This window comes from Bison bison, unplaced genomic scaffold (genome assembly GCF_000754665.1).
Source record: "Bison bison bison isolate TAMUID 2011002044 unplaced genomic scaffold, Bison_UMD1.0 scf7180017864483, whole genome shotgun sequence".
NCBI lineage: Eukaryota > Metazoa > Chordata > Mammalia > Artiodactyla > Bovidae > Bison > Bison bison.
The window spans coordinates 1,202,062-1,210,105 of record NW_011495043.1 but is presented as its reverse complement, the minus strand read 5'-3'; positions in this window follow the sequence as shown (position 1 = coordinate 1,210,105).

The window sequence follows — 8,044 nt, the reverse complement described above, 5'->3', positions numbered from 1 at the left end:
AAAAAAGTCACTTGTTTAAGGTCATGACACTTAGCTATCTAGTAGCGATTGGAACTGGAGTCAAGCTCCCTCTAAAACTTGTGCTGTGCTTTCTCTCATGTTCTGGAATATACAATGGCCAATGCAGCCCTGCCCGGTTGGTCTTGGACTCCGCCGTGAATTACTGTCTCTTCTTCGGGGCAGCTTCTACCACACTGCCCCCTGCTGACCTCAGAGTGTAGCTGGTGTCATCAAGTGTCCCCTCAGCTCCTCTGGGATTCCAGAGAGTGGCAAGAAAATCCTCAAGAGTTCCTCACCTGCCTTGTCTTCAAATTGTTAGTTCTTTAGGTGATACCACAGTTCCTTTGATTCTTGGCCTGTGGGTTTTCAGGGATTTCCCCCAGGAGCAGAGTTTCTTCACTTACTGCCACCAGGGACTATTAGGGAAAGGAACTGGGGAATCATTTTCCTGGAGCATAAGTTTATGAAGTAGTTGGCAAGGATTAGGAGAATGGAGTGCAAGGTTAGTGAACATGACTTATCATCTTAGGATGTCAAATCCATTGAAATTTTAATCCTGTTCAGAAGAAAGGCATCTGGCTACCCAGGGGCCTCTGTATCTTTATAATTAATCTTTTAATGGATCTGAGATGTGAAATTGTATCATGAAGATCAAGAATTCAAGAAAAAGAGACTTTTCTGTTGGGTCCAGTAGTTAAGAATTCTGCCTTCCAATGCAGAGGACATGGGTTTGATCCCTGGTTGGGGAACTAAGATCCCACGTGCCTCAGAGGAACTAATCAACTAAGACCCAGCACAGCCAAGAAACAAAATAATCTCCCTAATAACCTCAGAATGTATACACATGTGTAGAGTCTCTACTCAAGTATGTATGCAGAATCCCTATTTGTCTGTCTAATCTCTGTATATCTTACTCCATCTTTTAATCTACACTTCACACATTTAGTTATGCTAAGTACAATGACGTTTCCCAGTGAACATTCTGGAAACAGCTCTACAGTGGTAGGAGTGACAGGGTCATTCCTGAAATGGTGCCAGGGGAAGAGGGTCCTGAGTGAATCAGCGAAGGAAATAGCACAGTCCATGTGGAGAACTGGGCCAAGGTCGTGGCTGGAAAGGCAGCAAGCCTGGGGAGCAAGAACAGAACAGAAATAATTAGAGAATCAACTGTGATGTTAGCTCCCATAATGTTAAGGCCCCTAATAGATCTGTCAAAAAAGCATGACTTCATCTGCATTTTGTGTTTGCATTTGTTCTGTACTATAATTTTCATCAAGATAGAAAATAAAAACAAAGAAAATGTACGAGCTCTTTGTTACGGTTTTTCCTTTGTGCCATCTCTGGTCCAGATGGTATCCCTTCTGCCCAGGCTCGCTTCTTCTCATGGCAATTTTCTCAAAATGAGACTCAGTTCAGAACTTCCAAGGGAAGGAATAAACAAATGCACAGTAATTTAGAGACTCCATGCAAATACAATCTCAGCCACACAGAATTTAGCTTCATCTGTTGCTGTTATCAGATGAATCTTGGCTGCTGCTCTCACAGCGAGGCTGTCCAGGTCTCAGAGGCAATCCCCATTATAGGACCCTGGAGGCCCAGCCAATGACCTCAGAGAGCACAAATGTTGTTTGGTCCATGATGTCTTTCAACAGTGTTTCCCGGAATCATGAAGGAAGAGAGCTCAAGACCGGACTGGAGGTTATTTATCTAGAACTGATAACCAGGCTGGAAGAGCCGCACCCACCAGGCAATGGTACAGAGAAGTTCCCGGAATCAGTTGACAAATGAATGATACTTTACTAACTTAATCTCACCTTAAATCACTGGGCTTTTTGGTCAGAATACTTTCACACTTTCTCTTTTCAATATTTGTCTCATACATGTGTGTGTATAGCTGAGCCCCTTTGCTGTTCACCTGAAACTACCACAGCATTGTTAACTGGCTACACCCCAAAAGGAAATAACAAGTTTAAAGTTAAAAAAAAGAATTTCATCTTTGTCAGTCTAATAGGTGTCATAATATCTCTTTGTCATTTTAAATTTTTTTAAATTTATTTATTTTTAATTTTATTTTTTAACTTTAAAATATTGTATTGGTTTTGCCATGTATCAACATGAATCCGCCACAGGTATACATGTGCTCCCCATCCTGAACCCGCCTCCCTCCTCCCTCCCTGTACCATCCCTCTGGGTTGTCCCAGTGCACCAGCCTCAAGCATCCAGTATCGGGCATCGAACTTGGACTGGCGACTCACTTCATATAGGATATTATACATGTTTCAATGCCATTCTCCCAAATCATCCCAAACAGAGTCCAAAAGACTGTTCTATACATCAGTGTCTCTTTTGCTGTCTCATATACAGGGTTATTGTTGCCATCTTTCTAAATTCCATATATATGCATTAGTATACTGTATTGGTGTTTTTCTTTCTGGCTTACTTCACTCTGTATAATAGGCTCCAGTTTCATCCACCTCATTAGAACTGATTCAAATGTATTGGTGCATATGAACTAAGTTGTACATTATTTATTTCTGCAATGTTTTCATTTTCTATAATGAAAATTACTTATTACTTCTATAATTCTGTAATTACAAAATATGTGTGTTAAAAAATTTTTCAGAGGTCCGAAAGCATCGTTTTGGGGGGCTGCGCTGGGTGGGTCTTTGCTGCTGTGAGGGCTTTTCTCTAGTTGCGGCGAGTGGGAGCTGCTCTCCAGCTGTGGTGCTCAGACTTGTCATTTCAGTGGCTTCTCTTGTTGTGGAGCAGGGGCTCTATAACACACGGGCTCCAGTAGTTACAGCAAGTGGGCTCAATAGTTGCCACTCCTGGGCTCTAAAGCACGGGCTCAATAATTATAGTATAAGGCTTACTTGCTCTGCAGCATGCGGGATCTTCCTGGAGCAGGGATCGAACTTGTGTCTCCTACATTGACAGGTGAATTCTTTACCACTGAAGCTCCAGGGAAGCCTAAGGCATTCTTTTGTTTTGTTTTGTTTATAGGAGATGTGGTTTACAGGTATCGTTGGCAAAATAAAACAATATAGTGGAAATAAAACTGCTAATTTATGTTATTCGAAACAAGCTGTTAACCTATGCGTAACTTCTGGGTAACATTAACCTGAAATTTCTCATAAAGCTCCTTGCTCAGCCTTGTTCACTTATGTAGAGGTCTAGCGCTACCACCATGAGTAATTGCCACTTCCTGCACGTCATCCGCCTCCAATGTTAATTTACTTCCCTCATCTACAATGAAGTTCCAATGCAGAATGGAAAGAGGGTTGAGGAGCAGATAGAAACAAGTAGCTCAAGACTGGTTTTACAAGGGGACTCTGCCCTCCGCTGTGTGGTGCTCTCATGCCTGGGACTGGATAAACTGGTTCAAAGGACAGTGGTGGATTAGAAGTTACAGTGGATGTACTGTGGATGAAAAGGGGAAACAAAATGGAGAAGTGTCAAAATGTAGTTATGTATACTGATTCTTCAGTAAATTCAATGTACTCACGTGCTGACTGTATGCTTCTCATCACGTTCAAATGTCAGCGTGGTAACATTTCCCTAGGGAGTTTCAGTGGCTTGCAGGCAACTGAGTCCTCTAGATAAGTCTGCATTTTATTTAATATCCTATGTGACTATGATGTAGATGGTCAATGAGATATCCTTCAAAATGCTGTTTTGGGCATCATTTGGAGCTTGTGGTGCAGTGATAAAAATCTGCCTGCCAATATAGGAGACACAAGAGATACAGGTTCTATTCCTGGGTCATGAAGATCCTCAGGAGTAGGAAATGGAAACCACCTCCAGTATTCTTGCCTGGAAAATTTCATGGACAGATGACCCTAGTGGGCTACTATCCATGGGGTCATAAAGAGTTGGACATGACAGAGCCCACCAGCTATAGAAAAAAATAATTTTATCATCCTTTATTTCTGTGTATGTGACTTAGTAATGAAATTTACTATTTAATAAGTGATTAGCTTCCCTTGTGGCTCAGCTGGTAATCTGCCTGCAATGTGGGAGACCTGGGTTTGATCCCTGGGTTGGGAAGATTCCCTGGAGAAGGGAAAGGCTACCCATTCCAGTATTCTGGCCTGGAAAATTCCATGGGGTCACAAATTGTTGGACACAACTGAGCGTTTTCATTTTCACTTTATCCAATAGTATCGTTTTTTTTGTTAATCATAACAAAAGATATTACAAGGGGAATCAGTTGTAAAAGCCACTGAAAATAGTGGAGGTGGTGGTGGTTTTGTCGTTATGTCATATCCAACCCTTGTGACCCCATGGACTGTAGCCTGCCAGGATCCTGTGTCCATGGGATTTCCTAGGCAAGAATACTAGAGTGGGTTGCCATTTCCTTCTCCAGGGTGTCTTCCTGACCCAGGGATTGAACCTGCATCTCTTGCATTGCAGGCAGATTCTTTACCACTGAACCACCAGGGAAGCCTGTAGAAAATAGGACTTGTACATAAATAATTTGAAAATGCACGTGAGAAAGATTGTGTTATCTTGGAGAAGCCAGAATGAGGCAAGACGGAGGATAGTTAGTAATAGGCAAGTTCACCGAGTGTCTGGCTGTATCAGGGGCCCCAAATGCAGGCAGGGGTTCAGTGTCTATTTAGGCATGAATAGGCTCTGATTTATTAGGCTCTGAGGCAAAACAGAAATAAAAAAATAGCCTGTTGCTACAGTTGACTTCTGTTGGCTTGGTCACAGTTATGGGTGTTGTCACCCCAGAAAAAGGAAATAACTTTTGCTTGTCTATTTATGAAGAGTTTTCACATAGGTTATGAAACTGAAACCTCAAAGAGTTCTGTAAAACGGTTATCATTTCCCAGTTAGGTTAAGGAATATCAATTGTAACAAAAAGTTTCCATTCAAATCAAGTGTCCTGACTTCAAATTTAGTGCCTGGAATTTAGTTATGCTATGCCCTTGGGAGATAGCTGTATATTAATTGTTTAGGTCAGTGTTAAATTTCTCCAGAGCTGAATGAAATTGGGAAGAGCTATTGTTGTTGTTGTTATTTTTCAGTCCCTAAGTTGTGTTTGACTCTTCGTGACGCCATGGACTGCAGCATGCCAAGCTCCTCTATTCTCCACTATGATGACCTATATTGAGTTATTCTTAAGGTTGGTGCCTTCTGTTGAAATGAAGGTTTACTTTGCAATAGAAATTGCTAATAATTTTGTAAATCTAGTTAACAGGACCATTTGGATAATGTTTTTACCTAAAACATTATTTACCTAAACATGTTTTGCAACTTCATTTCCTGGAATCCAGTTGTTTAAATAACCGTACCATAGTAAACACATGAGTGTAATTTTGCTAAAGAGTTTATTTTAACCAGAAGCAATCAGATTGGTTAATTACTAAAGGATGATGTAGTCCTTAGGGGGAAAGTACTTAAATATGACATTTGAAAAGCTTTTCTAAACATCAGTGTTAAACCTTTAAACTCTTTAGAGAGGAAAAACTAGAGGTTTGTAAAGCTGGGGAAAATAATAATCATGTAATTCTTATAGATCATACAGCTCTGAAATAAAATAAATAGTGTGAAATAAAGGCAGGGAATTTGATAAATTATGACCCTCTTTAGGGACAAAAAGATTTATTCTGACAGCATTTTTATTTGTATCAATTATTCTAATAAAGATAATATTCATATTTAAAAGTTACGAGGTTCTGATTTTTCTTTTTGGAACATACCTGTTGAATAAGACAATTTAAAAAACCTTACAGAGCCCTCCCAAATGTAGGCTTTTTGTAAAATTTTATTTATTTTTTAATTGAAGGATAATTGCTTTACACAATTTTTTTGTTTTCTGTCAAACATCAGCATGAATCAGCTATAGGTATACATATGTCCCCTCCCTCCTGAATGTCCCTCCCATCTCCCTCCCCATCCCACCCCTCTAGGTTGATACAGAGCCCAGGCTTGGGTTCCCTGAGACATATAGCGAATTCCCATTGGCTATCTGTTTTACATATGCCCAATAACACAAGAGAAGACTCTACACATGGACATCACCAAATGGTCAACACCAAAATCAGATTGATTATATTCTTTACAGCCAAAGATGGAGAAGCTCTATACAGTCAGCAAAAACAAGACCAGGAGCTGACTATAGCTCAGATCATGAACTCCTTATTGACAAATTCAGACTTAAATTGAAGAAAGTAGGGAAAACCACTAGACCATTCAGGTATAACCTAAATCAAATCCCTTATGATTATACAGTGGAAGTGAGAAATAGATTTAAGAGCCTAGATCTGATAGATAGAGTGCCTGATGAACTATGGAATGAGGTTCGTGATATTGTACAGGAGACAGGGATCAAGACCATCCCCAAGGAAAAGAAATGCAAAAAAAAGCAAAATGGCTGTCTGGGGAGGCCTTACAAATAGCTGTGAAAAGAAGAGAAGTGAAAAGCAAAGGAGAAAAAGAAAGATATAAGCATCTGAATGCAGAGTTCCAAAGAATAGCAAGGAGAGATAAGAAAGTCTTCCTCAACGATCAATGCAAAGAAATAGAGGAAAACAACAGAATGGGAAAGACTAGAGATCTCTTCAAGAAAATTAGAGATACCAAGGGAACATTTCATGCAAAGATGGGCTTGGTAAAGGACAGAAAGGATATGGACCTAACAGAAGTAGAAGATATTAAGAACAGGTGGCAAGAATACACAGAAGAACTGTACAAAAAAGATCTTCAAGACCAAGATAATCATGATGGTGTGATCACTGACCTAGAGCCAGACATCCTGGAATGTGAAGTCAAGTGGGCCTTAGAAAGCATCACTACGAACAAAGCTAGTGGAGGTGATGGAATTCCAGTTGAGCTATTTCAAATCCTGAAAGATGATGCTGTGAAAGTGCTGCACTCAATATGCCAGCAAATTTGGAAAACTCAGCAGTGGCCACAGGACTGGAAAAGGTCAGTTTTCATTCCAATCCCAAAGAAAGGCAATGCCAAAGAATGCTCCAACTACCGCACAGTTGCACTCATCTCACATGCTAGTAAAGTAATGCTCAAAATTCTCCAAGCAAAATTCTCCAAAATTCTCTTCAGCAATATGTGAACTGTGAACTTCCAGATGTTCAAGCTGGTTTTAGAACAGGCAGAGGAACCAGAGACCAAATTGCCAACATCTGCTGGATCATGGAAAAAGCAAGAGAGTTCCAGAAAAACATTTCTTTTTTCTTTATTGACTATGCCAATAAAGTGTGTGGATCACAATAAACTGTGGAGAATTCTGAAAGGGATGGGAATACCAGACCACCTGACCTGCCTCTTGAGAAACCTATATGCAGGTCAGGAAGCAACAGTTAGAACTGGACATGGAACAACAGACTGGTTCCAAATAGGAAAAGGAGTTCGTCAAGGCTGTATATTGTCACCCTGCTTATTTAACTTATATGCAGAGTACATCATGAGAAACACTGGCCCGGAAGAAGCACAAGCTGGAATCAAGATTGCAGGGAGAAATATCAATCACCTCATATATGCAGATGACACCACCCTTATGGCAGAAAGTGAAGAGGAACTCAAAAGCCTCTTGATGAAAGTGAAAGTGGAGAGTGAAAAAGTTGGCTTAAAGCTCAACATTCAGAAAACGAAGATCATGGCATTTGGTCCCATCACTTCATGGGAAATAGATGGGGAAACAGTGGAAACAGTGTCAGACTTTATTTTTTGGGGGCTCCAAAATCACTGCAGATGGTGACTGCAGCCATGAAATTAAAAGACGCTTCCTCCTTGGAAGGAAAATTATGACCAACCTAGATAACATATTAAAAAGCAGAGACATTACTTTGCCAACAAAGGTCCATCTATTCAAGGCTATGGTTTTTCCAGTGGTCATGTATGGATGTGAGAGTTGGACTGTGAAGAAAGCTGAGTGCCGAAGAATTGATGCTTTTGAACTGTGGTGTTGAACTGTGGTGAACTTGAGAGTGCCTTGGACTGCAAGGAGATCCAACCAGTCCATTCTGAAGGAGATCAGCCCTGGGTGTTCTTTGGAAGGAATGATGCTAAAGCTGAA